General features: G+C 39.2%; 1 protein-coding gene and 1 long non-coding RNA gene across 4 annotated transcripts in view; one reads left to right on the forward strand and one right to left on the reverse strand.

The window, feature by feature from the left end:
* Positions 1-6,925, forward strand: part of LOC144332830 (uncharacterized) — a 170,880-nt gene extending 163,955 nt beyond the window's left edge. The window contains exon 2 of the long non-coding RNA XR_013401016.1: positions 5,205-6,925. This is a non-coding gene — a long non-coding RNA (uncharacterized LOC144332830). The remainder of the gene's footprint in view (positions 1-5,204) is intronic.
* Positions 1-16,539, reverse strand: part of ST6GALNAC3 (ST6 N-acetylgalactosaminide alpha-2,6-sialyltransferase 3) — a 555,981-nt gene that overhangs the window by 15,208 nt on the left and 524,234 nt on the right.

The following is a 16,539-nucleotide window of genomic DNA, read 5'->3' on the forward strand; positions in this document are numbered from 1 at the left end:
AGAAAACTAGAAAACAGAGCCAAAGCAATATATCCTAGAAAATTCCAGGGAAAAATAAACAGTAGAAAATGTCCCTTATTTGAGAGCAGCTACTTGAAATGTGAGAATGTTGTATCTCCACAGATTTTCCTACATTGTAAGAGTCACAGAATGTCAAAAAAGGAAATCTCCATGCCCAGCTATAAAAATGAGAAGAACTTGGCAAAACAGCCAAGGGGATCATCCACTCAGCAAATCTGCTTTCACCACTTGGTGATAACATTTTAGGCCTATGTTTCCAAACCCTGAAATTCTGACTGCAAGGGTTGCAAGGGAGTGACTGAAAGTAAGAGCTCCTGAGCTCTGAAAGCTGTTACAGAGCAGGCATAGATGAACAGAATTACCTGCCAGCTCTTGCTTTTGGAGCTCTCTTGGTGGTTCTCTTGATTCCCTTCCCTTCCCCTTAGCTCTGCTGAGTCTTAAGGGCCCATAATCAGGCCAAGATGATAAAAAGAACTACATATTCAGAGGGAAAACATAAGGCATTGCATTTTGTGAAAGCCTCACCCCAAAATAAGACAGTGGATTGAAGGTAGCTTCTTTCATTCCTCAGGAACCGGACAAAAGGAAAGTGATGAGTGATGCTGACCACTTAGGTTATCAGCTCCCTCCTTATCATTGAAGCACCAATCCTTGTGCTTCTGGAGCTGAATATTCTAGGCCCCTGCATCATCTTCTTACTCCTGAAAAATGGTTTACTGTCAAAAGACAAAAATGTCCTATAGGGTACAAGCCCACAGTCCTACTACTTTTTCCAGAGAGGCATCTTCTCTTGTTATTCTAGCCACCAACGCCACAATACCCCAGACTACACCTTGCACCCCCTGGAATCCTAGCCCCTATCCCCCAGTCACAGCCTTGATCTCCCTAGATGCATTGCTTCCCATTCCTTTCTACTCTTTCTCAAGCTCTATTTTCCACCAATGTTACTGGTAATGGATTCTGATTTTATTGTCCTGTGGGCATAGTTTGGGTATTGGTATTTATTAAATTTTTTTTTTTTTGAGATAGGGTCTCACTCTGTCGCCCAGGTTGGAGTGCAGTGGCGTGATCTGCGCTCACTGCAAGCTCTACCTCCCAGGTTCATGCCATTCTCCTGCCTCAGCCTCCCGAGTAGCTGGGACCACAGGTGCCCGCCACCATGCCTGGCTAAATTTTGCATTTTTAGTAGAGATAGGGTTTCACCATGTTAGCTAGGATGGTCTCGATCTCCTGACCTCATGATCTGCTCACCTTGGCCTCCCGAAGTGCTGGGATTACAGGCATGAGCCACCATGCCCAGCTGGTATTTACTAAATTTTTAAAGCCTTCCTAGGTGGTTATAATGTGGTATGCAGCAACCAGGGTTAAAAATCACTGTGTAAATGGTAGTTAGGTTTGAGAATTCCATTAGAAGTTGAGTTCCACTTCATTATGAATTAACTTAGCTTCTGAGAATTGTCCTGAGAATCTAACCACTGTTTCAAAATTTGTCTCTTTAGGAAAATGTATACCAATTTATACATAGCTGACTTGCAAACTAACTGGAAACTTGCCAGTAAAGGGCTATTTGTTGGCAAAGGTGCCCTATCTATCTAAGTCAACTATGTCTGGCACATAGTAGACACTCAATTTGTCCAAATTAGTTGAATAATTTTGGAATGCAGCCTGTTCCTAAGTAAGACTCTGCTAACATATTTTTTTCCCATTTTGCTGATGTTTTCTCAATGATGATGTAGCACAGAGACTCAATGATGTGTCTAAGGATATACCAAGGAGATGTCAGGAATCCAACCCAAATCACCACTCGAGGTTCCACAAGCCTTACTGTATTAGTCCATTCTCACATTGCTACAAAGAACTACCTGAGACTGGCCAATCCACAAAGAAAAGAGGTTTAGTTGGCTCATGGTTCCATGGGCTAGCTAGGAAGTATGGGTGGGGAGGCCTCAGGAAACCCACAATCAAGGCAGAAGTAAAAGAGGAAGGAGGCACGTCTTACATGGCCAGAGCAGGAGGAAGAGAGAAAAGGAAGAGGTGCTACACACTTTTTAAACAACCAGGTCTTGTGAGAACTCACTCACTGCCCCAAGAACAGCAAGGGGGATGTCTTTTCCCATGATCCAGTCACCTCCCATGAGGCCCTTCCTCCAACACTGGGGATTATAACTCAACATGAGATTTGGGCAGGGATATAAATCCAAACCGTATCCCTCACAGACAGCCATGTCATCGGGATCTTAAATTCTTTTTTCTAGTCAGTTGACCCATAGCTCAGTTAGAATTCTGACTTCATCTGGTAGGATTGAAACGTGCTCTGTACTTTTTATAAATAACAAATTGTAGCAAAGGCCTGGCCATATACGGTATGCCATAGAAAGGAGAATAAATGAAGAGGAAGCTCCAAAAAATGGTAATACATGTTTCTGTAATTTATTGGACCCCCCAGGAGATAGATCAACATCAAGAGGCTTATTCACTGTTAAATCCCTGAAATCACGAGGGGAAATATCAATTTAACTAAATTAATCTCAGTGTCTTAAATCTTCACTGCAAAGCAAACTCTCAGAAAATTAAGAGTGTCATTTGTACCATCCTGCAGTTGTAAAGCACACACCTAAGGGACTCTGGCGGCAGCTACTGTCTCAAGTCGTCCTACAGACACAGGCAAGGCCATCCTCCTGCTTTTGGTTGCCCCCACGCACCCACTTACTGCTATGGCTTCCAGTTTCACAATCAACAAAGCCCCACGGTGACATCGGCATGCCAGCTTCCCATAGGAAAGCTTCTGTAGTTCTCTGTCAGCACAAAGTTCTTTCAATGATGTTCAGCCTCAGAAGTGTCATTTTATTTATCACAAGGCCACTTTCCAGTTTTTAAATGGCTTTGGACTTGCCACTTCTTTAAGTAGCCCTGCCCAGAGAAAAGCAGCTGCCATTCACCTCAGGCTGGGTTGGTAGCAATTCTCCAAAACTAGCATGCTGTTAATAGAACGGATGCATTCAGGATGGTGCCCAGATTTACATGAAAGGCTTTTTAAAAGTGCGACTACCGATTTGTACATCGTCAGAGAAGAAAAACTAAGTGCTCACGACCATGGTTTTAAGTACTGTTTCCTTCTGCTTGTGGTTCAGGAATGAATGCCCATATTAATACAGCCAAAGAGTATGTCAGAGAGTGAATGGCTCCAGCTCCTGAATGTTTGATTAATTAATGGATTAATTTGATGGGGGCACCTCATTCTCCAGGATATGAATGTAACTCTTAACTTTTAGCTCTTCCTGATCCTGCATGCCCCGTTAGTCACTGAGTTGTGTTCATTCTTTCCGCATGTTGTCTTTTGCATCTGTTTCTTTGCTTCCCACACGACTTTAAAACCCGGGCCACAAGGTGGCTTGGGTACGGGGCTCAGATTAGTACCTCCACCCACTGTGGAACATCTGCGGACTCTACAGTCACTGGTAACAGAGGGGAATGAAGTGGTGACCTGGCTCACGACAATGGAGAATCTAGTCCCAGGGAACCAGCCTCACCCCCCAAGATGTCCCTTCACAATGTTGGCATATTCTATACAATCACAAAAAAGGGAGGCAGGGAAAGGGGTAAAATAAAAAAAAAACATGTAAGCATGGCTATGGAGAAAAATATGTTTTCCCATGTCCCTACCCAATAATTTTATCAAGTCACAGGTGTCTATTGTGGAAATGGCCTCTATGTATTTCCCTGTGAGGTGCTGGAACTGAGAAAGTACAGCTGGGTTAGACACAAAATCATTATCATCTGATTCAGCCTCAACAATTCATCGTGACACTTTCCCACATCATCTCTTTCAAGAAGGCAATGAAACAGGAAAATCAGATTTTTCTCTAATCCAGGGTAAGGAATGATTTTTAGCTTTGTGAGAATCAAGGAACTTTAAAGAACTCAGTGTTGGTTATAATATTACAGGCATTCAAATCCTGATTTCATATTGCAATAGACCCCCAAAATTTTCCTTTGATTAATATTATTTTTGCTGTACACTACTAGATAAAAAAATAGCATTTAATAAGTGTGTTAAACATATGCCTGCATTGTGCAGGGATCCTTGGATGGATGAATGGACTATAAGTTTCTCCCAACAATTCACTTAGATGAATGTGCTTCTCTGAAGGGAGGAGAGGGGTATAGAGAGGGGTGGAGGGAACCACTTTGCTGTTGATCATCACTCTTCTCCTCTACTATGCATGTTTCTTGTTTTTGGCATTCATCACATTACAGAGAATAACTCAGAGACATGTAATCTTAGCAGTTTCTTTTTTTGTCTCAAAAGAAACACAACTTATATTTGGTTGAAGAATTGTATTATGTGCAATTTGTATTTTAGACAGAGGTACAAGCTACCCAGCATATGAAGAAATAAATAGAGAACACTGGCAACTTATCAACTTATTTAGAAAAAAATTTTTGAATATTAATATAAAAATTTTTTAAATTTAATATATTGAAGTATCTGAGACCATTATCATACCTTAAGTGTACCAGGACAAGGAAAGGTGAAGAAGTTTCCATGCTCAGAAACACCGACTAAAGATGGATTAAAAAACAGACACATTTAGTGCCTAAGGATATATATGTGTGTATATATATCTCTCTCACCTGGAAAAAAAAGATTAATTCTCTAATTTTAATGTATGCCCCACCTTTTAGAAACACATCTATTGCATAAAAGCAAGGAAAGACAACACGCATCTTTACTGAACAAACACCAGATACTTATTCACAAACACCAAACACATAGCTAGGCACCTGCTATGAGACTGGAATGCATGGCTAAGGTATTCTTCTTTTAAATGTGGAGCAATCCCCATACCAGGAAAGAAGGTATATATCCATTTTTGTGTGTTTTTATGCCTAAGACCTTAGCTGTGTGAAGTATTTGGTCTATGATAATATGACATTTCTCTGAATAAAGAGTTCTGTGACCTGGGGAGGAACTGGCCTCAGAAGTGGACTTAGCACTCCCTCTCCCCATTTACAGACCGTAAATGTCCAACATTCTCTCAACACGGCCTCAACGAAAGTGTTTTTAAAACAGGATCAATACTCTTTGACTTCTTCTTGGGATTCTAGACCTCACAATTCACCTATCTCTGTTGCCTCCCTCCCTCCAGGCCTTCATACTTGTCACCCTACTTTGTTCTCAGCCTCAGGGACAACATGCTCATGGAGAAGTCTGGTTCTCCTGCCTGGGATTCTATCATTTCCTGCTTCCCTGACCTGACTTTGATGCTTCCCTGTTCTACGGTGATCTGGAGTGACAAGAGCAAGGAGTGATTGCTTCTAAGCAGAGTTGGCTGTCTGAACCGTCAACCCTCTGGGGCAAAGAGCAATCGTGTTTACCCACAAAGATGAAAAATGAAGACACTTGAAGCCTCATCAGTAAAGAAAATAAAGCTAACAGGGGATTTAATTACAAGTTCACTGACAACCAGTTAGCACTGTGTTTGGGTTCATTTCTCTTTTGGCTATTTTGTAGAAAATATTTCAAATTAAGAAAATAAAATCCTATGATAATTCCCCATGCAGCATAAATTGTTCCAGAGCCCAGAAAAATGTGGATCATTTCCCAATTCATATCACCAATCCAGAATCACACTGATACTAAAATCAGAGAAACAGCCAAAAGGGGGCAGAGACAAAAAAAAGTGACAGTACCATCCCATTTATAATTACAGACTCAAAAATCCTCAATTAAAACCTAACCAACTGATCTTAGCACCAGATTTAAAAACCACACTCTATGGCCAAGGCGTTTCTATTTCAGGAGTGCAAAGATGATTTAATATAAGGAAAGCTATTAATATAACACATCTCAAGTGTGTTAGATTGAACCCAAGTCAAGGGGATGCTAATTAATGCTATATGAGGGAGGGGGAACAGGTAATGTTTGGAAATGAAGGGTTTAACAAAGTTAATGGAATTCTTGACTACTGGACTTCTCAGTATCTTTAATATGCTAATGAGCAAATTAATTTCTAAGAAGAAAATATACTATGTAGTATTTCCCCAAAATTATTTGATCAGACAACAATCTCCCCACCCCCAATTTTTTTTCATGGACCAGCTTGTGAAAAAGGTGTTCTCTAAAAAACATTCTAATAGACCCTATATTAAATTAATTTATGGTATTAGCCATTTAAACAAGAAGCAACTCATCATTTCTTTGACAGATACCAAAAAGGATTTGATAAAATGTAATATCCAGTCCAAATAAGAATGTTTTAATCTATGACTAAAGGGATATTTCTTTAACACCTAATAAAGAACACCTCTGTTAAACTAAAGGCTGGCATCACAAGCAATTATAAAAATACTAGCGATATATGTTATTAGAAGCAGGAACTAGAAAAATGACTTTACTGTTATCTTTTTTCATTAAGGTCCTGGAAATTTTAGTGGGTGGAATTAAGACATGAAATGTTGATGAGAAGAAACAGAAAGATTATACCTAGATGAAATAATTGTTTATAAATAGTGGAAAAAAACTAAAAACTGTTCAAATAAGGGAGTTTGAGAAAATGGCTGTATACAGAAACATATACACTTAAAAACAAATAGTTTTCTCAAGTGCCAGGATAACAGGCATGAGCCACTGTGCTCCAAAAACTAATAGTTTTCTCTTATAACCAGAAACAACAGTTAGAAAGTACAATGGACCCAAATAATCCTACATTCATAATAACAGCAAAAATAGTTTTAAAAACCAAAGAATCACCTTAATAAAAATTTGTGGGACTTTCAAGACTAGTTTTACTAAATGGGAGGACTGAAGGCTGCAGACGTGTAAATTCCTCCCAGATAATTAATATATTTGAGTGCAATTCTGATCAAAATTCCACTGGTGCAAAAAAATCACAAAAGAAAACTACACTGACAAAGTGAGGGGAAAATGTTGGTAACATAAATGGAATTCAAAGGGTTGATGTTTTTAATATAAAAATTGCTCTTTTGAACTGATCGTAAAAAGACAAACACTGAAGGAAAAAGAAGCAGGCCAGGTACACACACACACACACACACGCACACACACATTTCTAGCTCAGGGCTTTTGATCTTCCCCTGACAACAGCTCCTTCTGAGAGGGTTCTCTCTTGACTACCCTACATCAAATATCAAATGCCCTCATGCCTCACCAGGGCATTCCCTAGTCTTCTCATCCAACTTTACTTTTCTCCAAAACATTTATCACCACTCAACATCGCAGAGATTTTTAAATTTGTTGTCTTTCTCCTCCCGTTAGACTGCAAATTTTGTGAGTATTGTTTATTTGGTTAATCTCTGTTTTCCCAGGATCTAGGGTAATACTTGTCATATAATAGAGGCTCAATAAATATTTATTGATTAAATGAATAAATACCATTTAGTCTCCTCTATTTATTTGAAGTATTTTCTAAATTCATTGCACACTGACTAATTTATTTTATGTGTGACTGTTGTTTACATTCACATCAGCATGTTCATGCCTTAGGTCGTGTATTTAGAGATATCTCATTGGCTTGGGAAGCACTTGCTATTTTGTAATTAAGTTGTACTTCATATGAAGCAGGACACTAAAGCTTTGGGTAGAAAACCACATTTTAGTTGGAGTCTGTCACAGACCTATGAAAACTCCCATTTGTGTGGACTGATTGGCTCATCTCAGTAGTTTAAGAGAAACTGTCACCTAGCAGCAGGCTGGCTGCCAAGGATAGTATAGCTGCAAAAGATAAGAGCTGCAAATGCTACATTTGGTTGGGGCAATCATGGGCCATATAACATACAGGACTGTTAAGTCAGAATCAGAGCTGCAGGTTATGGCTGTGTAGCGTGTCTCCTACACACAGGTACTGGGCTAGGGGTGGGTAGAGGCTGGAAGTGTGTGGGGCCTGAAATCCTCCTTGTATAAGACTTGCACCTTGGTTCTGTCTGCATCAACCCAGAGGAAGAAATACTATGATATTGTGATGTACTAAGAAATAAACATTTGATCTTTGTTCCAAATCACTGGCACAGAGGTCCTAAAATTCTTGTAATTTCCTGAGTCATAGGGATGATAGGAACATCTTTTGTTATAGTTTTTGGCCTTAGTCCCTAGTTTCTGACACAGCGCTTCTAAGACCCTTGGAATCTCCAGAGTAATATGAATGCCTGGTGGGTGGGCTCCCTAGACAGCTTCAGGATAGGGCTAGTTGCCAGGGAAACCAATCATATGATTAGAGGATTGGAATTTTCAGTCTCATCCCCCAGCATAAGGGGATAGGAGAGGAGCTCAAGATTGAGCTCAACCATCAATGGCCATTTATTTAATCAATTCTACCTACAGAATGGAACCACCATAAAACCCCTAAACAATGGTGTTCCAAGAACTTCTGGGCTGGGTTGGTGAACATGTGAAAGTTCTGGAATGGACCTGGAGAGGGCATGCAGCTCTCCTTCTCACATCCTTTGCCCTTTGGATCTCTTACATTTGGCTGTTCCTGAGTTGTATCCTTTATAATAAACCAGCAATGGTAAATACACTGCTTTCCTAAATGCTGTGAGCCATTCTAGCAAATTATCCAACCCAAGGAGGAAATGGTAAGCACCCCTGATTTACTGCTGGTTGGTCAGAAATTATGAGATGCCCAGGTTTGCAACTGGCGTTTGAAATGTAGGGCAGTCTTGTAGGACTGAGGCCTTTACCTGTGTGGTCTATGCTAACTCTGGTTAGTTAGTGTCAGAACTGAATTGAGTTGTAGTAGACCCAGCTGGTGTCAGAGAATTGGTTGGCATGGGGGGAAAAAAAACCCATGCATTTGGTGTCCAGAATTGTTAAGTATAGAGAAACACATTTTTTCTTTTCGTTGCCTTTTAGTAATACCTCACCTAGAAGGATCTCCTTTTCTTTTTTTCTTTTTTTCTTTACTCATTTTATTTTACTTTAAGTTCTAGGGTACATGTGCAGGACATGCAGGTTTGTTACATAGGTAAACATGTGTCATGGTGGTTTACTGTACCTACCAACCCATCACCTAGGTATTAAGCCCAGCATGTGTTAGCTATTTTTCCTGATGCTCTCCCTCCTCCTCCTCCACCCTCCAACAGGAGGCCCCAGTATGGGTTGTTTCCCTCCCTTTGTCCATGTCCTCATTGTTCAGCTCCCACTTATAAGTGAGAACATGTGGTATTTGGTTTTCTGTTCCTGCATTAGTCTGCTGAGGATAATGGCTTCCAGCCCCCTTCATGTCCTTGCAAGGGACATGATATTGTTCCTTTTTATGGCTGTGTAGTATTCCATGGTATATATCCACCACATTTTGCTTATCCAGTCTGTCATTGATGAGCATTTGAGCTAATTCCATGTCTTTGCTATTGTGAATAGTGCTGCAATGAACATATGCATATCTCTATCTTTATAAAGAATGGTTTATATTTATTTGGGTATATACCCAGTAATGGGATTGCTGGGTCAGATGGCATTTCTGGTTCTAGGTCTTCGAGGAATCACCCACTGTCTTCCACAATGGTTGAACTAAGTTACATTCCCAACAACAGTATGAAAGCATTCCTATTTCTTCACAGCCTCACTAGCATCTGTTGTTTCTTGATGTTTTAATAATTGCCCCTCTGACTGGCATGAGATAGTGGTATCTCATTGTGTTTTTAATTTGCATTTCTCTAATGATCAGTGATGTTGAGCTGTTTTTTACATGCTTTTTGGTCACATAAAAGTCTTCCTTTGAGAAATGTCTGTTCATGTCCTTTGCCCACTTTTTTTTTTTTTTTTTTTTTTTTTTTTTTTTTTTTGAGATGGAGTCTCACTCTGTCATCCAGGCTGGAGTGCAGTGGCACAATCTCGACTCACTGCAACCTCCACCACTTGGGTTCAAGCGATTCTCCTGCCTCAGCCTCCTGAGTAGCTGGGATTACAGGCATCCATCACCACGCCCAGCTAACTTTTGTATTTTTAGTAGCAAAGGGGTTTCGTCACTTTGGCCAGGCTGGTCTCGAACTCATGACCTCAGGTGATCCATCCGCCTTGGCCTCTGAAAGTGCTGAGATTATAGGTGTGAGCCACCGCGTCCAGCCCTTTGTTCACTTTTTAATGGTTTTTTTTTTTCTTGTAAATTTGTTTAAGTTCCTTGTAGACTGGATATCAGACCTTTGCCAGATGGAAAGATTGCAAAAATTTTCTCCCATTTTGTAGGTTGTCTGTTTGCTCTGATGATCGTTTCTTTTGCAGAATCATCTTTTTCTATTGTGCACAAAGTTTAGGGTTATGATAGCACTGGCCCTTATGATAATCAAGACTTTCTATAGTCAATTCATCACTAGTTCAGAGGCAGAGACAAAGAGAAATTGTCAAGACTCTGCAGCTGTCTCTGTCCCTCTTCATCCAACAAGCAAACTCTTAGTCATACTTTAATACCCAGAAATATCATCTTCTATCAACACCTGATGGTCACTTCCTTTTCTAAACTACCAAAAATCTGTTGGCCCTCCATGTATCACCTAACACATTGTACTGTCTATCACCTTAACACGCTGTCTATCACCTGTATGGAGTCTCTGGAGGTTTTCCATACAGGAAAAATAACAGAACATGTTATTTCATGTTAACAGGAAATAACATGTTTAGATGCTTATGATAATACTATGTGAATTATGAACTGCATATGGGAAATATTGGTGACAGAATGGCCCAATTAAGACATAATAAAACTGGAGACTAAGATGTGACAAAGGATTGGAGAAAATAAAGACCTCTAATCTTTAAGCCAAGGAACACTCCTGAAAAATGACAAAATAAATGCAAGAAGATGCAAGAGTCCAATTGAAGTGATTTCTAATTTGAAAACTAGATGGGATGGTGACACCATGATTAAAATGGAGAATCCAGAGACCAAGTTATTTTAGGATGTGAAGTAACAGAGTCTGGTTTGGATGTGTTAAATCTGAGATGTCTGTGGGATCATAGCTTGAGAAATTCCAACATAAATTTAGAATATGAGTCTGGAAAAGTCAGGTCTGAATAGAGAGATCTTGAAATGATCAGATTATAGATTGCAGAGAAGGAAAAGAGATTGAGAAGAGAAGAGGAACAGGAATGAGCCTAAGGAACAATAACATTTGAAGCGTGAGCAGAGGGGAAAGAGCCAAAGAATGAGATGAACATTGTCAGATGTCATTGATGTAGGATATCTTAGACCTTGCAAGAGATTTCATTTATAGACTCTCTACATCTCTCATAGAGAATACTTAAGTTTTCATTAATATTTGAGTTTTCAAGTTGGGAAAAATACTCTAGCAGACATATTAAGTGCTTACTTATGAATTTCTAAGAGTGGGTATAGTACCTAGCATTCCTGAATACATTTGATTACAGAACATTTAATGTCTGGTGTTTCACAGAACATATTCTAGAGATTACTACATTCTTTTGGTAATCTTGTGTTCTTTATGTACAAAGGTTAAACTGACAGATTCATTATAATAAAGTACTTCTTACCTATCAAAAATGAAACACTAACTTGATTTTTTTCCCCATTTTTCAAATATTCAACCATTCTTTCAAAGGACTGTGGCTTTGCAAGGCCCAGCCCATTCTGTTTGTAGTTCAGAGTGAAAGTCACAAGATTTATATATTTAAACTAAATGTGTATGTTTTATACCAACACCAAGTTTTCTTCTGTATACTTGGCTTTTCATTTCCTTTTAAATTTTTGCCTTGATTTGCATTTGCTATTATCATCATATATTTCGTACATATGAAGGACTATAGGTAATGTGTTCATAGGCCCATAGAATAATAAACCACCAAGCTTAAGAAATAGAGGATCAGCCGTGCCTTTATTCCCAGCTAATCAGGGGACTGAGGTGGAAGTACTGCCTGAGCCCAGGAGTTCCAGGCTGTAGTGAGCTGTGACTGTGCCGCTGCACTCTAGCCTGGGTGACAGAGTGAGGCTTTGTCTCTAAAAAAATTTAAAAATAAGTAAATAAAAGACACAGAGCATTGCCCATTCAGACACATTCCAGTTCTCTGTCTCCCTGGCAGAAGTAATTGTTACTTTAGTCTTTGGATTACTCAATATTTTTTCAATGTCATTTTACTGTACATGTATGTGTCCATGAACAAAATATTATTTGGTTTTGTGAGTTTTTCACCTTTACGTAAATGGCATCATGTTGTATGTATTCCTGTGATCTGTCGTTTTCATTCAATATTTTGTTTGTGAGATCCATCTCTGTTAATGCTTATGGCTACAGTTCATTCATTATTTTACTACCATAGTAAAATCCATTTATGCATTCATAACAATTTATTTAGCTATCCTTCTGTCAATGGATATTTGAGATGATTCCAGTTTTCTTTTTCCTTTTGCAAACATTACCTCTCTGCACATTCACACACCTGTACTAGTGCTTCTCTAGGGAAATATCTAGGAGTAGAATTGTTAGGTAGAAAGGTAAGCAAATGTTCAAGTACAAAGTAATTCCAAATTGTTTTCCAAGGCATTGGGACCAATTTATACTCCTATTGACAGCATACAACAGCTCCTGCTGCTCTTCGTCTTCGGTAGTACTTATATTTTCAGACTAAAATTTTTGCCAATCTGGTGGGTGTAAAATGATATTTAATTTTGCTTTGAATTTGCATTGCTCTGATTACTAATGAGGTTGATCATCTTTTCACATGTTTATTAGCTATTCATGTTTCTTCTTCTGTGAAATGCCTCTTCAGGTTATTGCCTATTTTTTCCAATGGATTGTTTGTCTTTTGTTTGATTTTTTCTTTAGGTGCGCTTTATGCTACTCTTGTTTGTATGTGTTATAATTATCTCCTCCCACTGTGGCTTGTGTGCTTACTTTTTATCTCAAAAACATTACATTTTAACTTAAAATTAATCAATTAATCACATTGGTTAAATGTTTAAAAATAAAAACCAATACATTAATTAATTAATTAAATTAAAAATAAATTAATAAAAGTAATCAAATGCATCCATCTTTTATCCTACCATTTGTGCTTTGGGGGCTGTTTTTAAGAAATCAATCCCTAACTTGCTATCAAATTTAAGATTTTTTTTAAATGAGCATATTTTCTTTGTCTTACAACTTAGAATTAAAATCTATTATTTAGTATTATTATACTGTACTAACAGCTTACAAACAAAATGGTTTGGGAGTTCTCAGGCTTACTTTTCTTCCTTTCCTACTCCTATTCCCCTTCCTGGTACCTCCTGAGACTGATCCACTTGAACACTTTTTTCACCCACCCACACTCACGATCTTCTACATGCACAGGCACACGCATATGCACACATACACACACGCGTGTGCATGCACACATATTCTTGTCCCTTTTCTCCTCTCTCCACGTCACCAGTTCTGCCTCCTCACTGACACATTCCCCATTCATAACTCAGGTGAACCCACCCTGTCAGACTTGCACACTGACACTCATTCCTATGTGTACATGCAATCCTTAACCGGGCTGTCTGTAGTTAGGGCTCTCAGTTTCGTCAAATCCTTTTGTTCATTCTTGAAGCCCCATTAACATCCTCCCTCACTCACACAGTGATTTCATCCCTTACTTTGCAAAGCCATTAGAGACTATTTCAGAGTCTCTAAATGTCTTCCTCCCAGTCTTCCCCTCCTTCCTTGAACTTGTCTGCATCTGCTACGTTTTCATTCATTTGGTTAGAAGGATACCTTCCTTGCCATCCAGGACCCAGTATTGGATTTTGCTCTGTCTACTTCTAGCTGGACTTCCTCTTAACTGCTTTGAAATCTCTCCTTTCCTTGCTTTCAACTGGTCACATTCAGCACTGTCTGTGCTAATCTCTTTATCTCCTTTTCCATTCCTTACTCATTCCAGTGCAAAAGGCTTCTTTCTCCTTCTTAGTCTCTGGATCATGGATTCCAAACAGTTTCCCTTGAGAAATCTACATTTGAACCCTAGCTTGGCCACTGACTAGTTGTTTACCCATTGTAAATGGGAATTACTATCCCTACCTCATGAGGTTGTTGTGAGGGTTAATGAAATACAGCATAGAACTTGGAACTGAGCTTCAGGCCAGCACTTGGTAGGAGTTCCATAGGTTTACATTTTCTTTCTTTATCCTTCAATTTAATTTCTTCTTCTTTAATCCTCTCTTTCAACTTTGAAAAATAAATTATTTTACTTCTGGAGCTAATGATTTATATGCTTTTACCCTTTAATTTTCTCTTTTTTGAAACCAAGACCCAAGTCCTAATTCCTTTATTCATTTGAAAATAACTACATACTTCCATCAAATTACATTACTCATTTCATTTAATTTATCCAGTTACATTCTAAAAAATACTAGAAAAGGAAGAGCAAAAAGAACAAAAATTAGTGAACTTTAGTTTGCTATTTTCCTGAAACAGAATACTTAACTTCCTTCCTTCCTTCCTTCCTTCCTTCCTTCCTTCCTTCCTTCCTTCCTTCCTTCCTTCCTTTCTTCCTTCCTTCCTTCCTTTCTTCCTTCCTTCCTTCCTTCTTTCCTTCCTTCCCTCCCTCCCTCCTTCCTTCTTTCCTTCCTTCCTTCCTTCTTTGTTTTTGACAGAATCTTGTTCTATAGCCCAGACTGGAGTGCAGTGGCATGATCTCAGCTGACTGTAGACCTCCACCTCCCGGGTCAAATGATCCTTTCACCTTAACCTCCTGAGTATTTGGGACTACAGGCAAGCACCACCATGCCTGGCTAATTTTTGTATTTATTTATTTATTTTTGTAGAGATGGAGTCTTACCTCACCATGTTGCCCAGGCTGGTCTCAAACTCTGGGCTAAAGCCATCCACCCACCTCGGCCTCCCAAACTGTTGGGATTACAGGCATGAGTCACCATGCCCCACCAAAAGAGAATACTTTTTAGGTGGCATCTTGGCCTCAATATATCTTGTTCATTTCCAGGAAATTTTTTGATGAAATAACATTTGGAAAAATACATTAGATAAATGGCTTCTGAAGCAGTGTCCTAATCCAGTTATTAAAGCCAATCCATATTCATAAGTTGAAAGCTGGCAAAAGTATTGCTTTGATGCATTCATTTTATAATAACCTTGACATGTTTTAAAACGTACCAGACAGATGTCTTCAAGACATAGCACAATGCACTCTCAGCACAGTGAAATAACCACAGGAACAGTTGGAACAGATTTATACACTGGATGAGGTGGAGACTGGCATGCATTCAGATACGAGACTTTTTTGGAGGGGAATGGGCAGAGGACAATGAGCAGGGACCTGTCTTATCAGTTCTTGTGTCCCTAGTCCCCAGAATAATGTAAGTACTCAGTGAAGGCTGGATGGAGTGAATAATAGGGGTGGAGTTGAAATTTGACTCTTCACTTGGGAAAGGTGAAGGCGGTCCCATTTCCAGACTAGTCTAACTTTCTTAGTCAATTTGGATTGCTATAATAAAATACCATAAACTGGGTGACTCGGAAACAACAGAAACTCATTTCCCACAGTTCTGAAGGCTGGAAGACTGAGATGAGGTTGCCTGCATGGTTGAGTCCTGGTGAGAGCCTTCTTCTGTGTACAGACTGTGACTCTTGTTGTATCCTCACACGGCAGAGAGCGGAGAGGGGAAGCAAGCTCTCTCATGACTCTAGGGACACTAATCCCAATCGTGAGGACCTCACTCTTATGAACTCATCCAATCCTAATTACCTCCCAAAGGCCTCACCTCCTGATACCACCACAGTAGGGAGGTAAGATTTTAGTATAAGAATGTTAAGGGTACACAAACATTCAGTCCATAACATCCATCTTAAAAATAACTTTTGTTCTACAATAGATTTTAAGGTCTACCTATTTTTCTTCTCACTAGGTCAGTTTCCCAGCTGCAGAGAATAAACACAGCACATAGGATATAAAATTGTATACTCTGAAAATTGTGTGTTAATGATCATAACCTCATTGATATGCATTACTCAAAACAATAAATTGTGATGGAGAATGGAAGTATTTATCTATAGTTTCTAAGCAACATTACACACACACACACAAAAGATATAATAGTGGGAGGAATAAAATAATCAAACAACTAATTTTATTAGAATTACTTGGATATGCCAGGTATTTCATCCATCTAGATTGAATTATACTTGATTTTTCACATGTAGACACAGCACTTTGCTCCTTTCACCATGAAATGTTTAATCTCACAGGAACAGAAAACCAAACACTGCATGCTCTCACTCATAAGGGGGAGTTGAACAATGAGAACACATGGACACAGGGAGGGGGACATCACACACTGGGGCCTGTCGGTGGGTAGGGTGCAAGGGGAGGGAGAGCATTGGGACAAATACCTAATGCACGTGGGGCTTAAAACCTAGATGATGGATGGATAGGTGCAGAAAACCACCATGCCACACATATACCTATGTAACAAACCTTCATGTTCTGCATATGTACCCCAGAACTTAAAGTACAATAAAAAAAGTTTATTCTAACAGTTCCTTTACAATAAGCTCATACTCTAAAAC

Source organism: Macaca mulatta, chromosome 1, assembly GCF_049350105.2.
Source record: "Macaca mulatta isolate MMU2019108-1 chromosome 1, T2T-MMU8v2.0, whole genome shotgun sequence".
NCBI lineage: Eukaryota > Metazoa > Chordata > Mammalia > Primates > Cercopithecidae > Macaca > Macaca mulatta.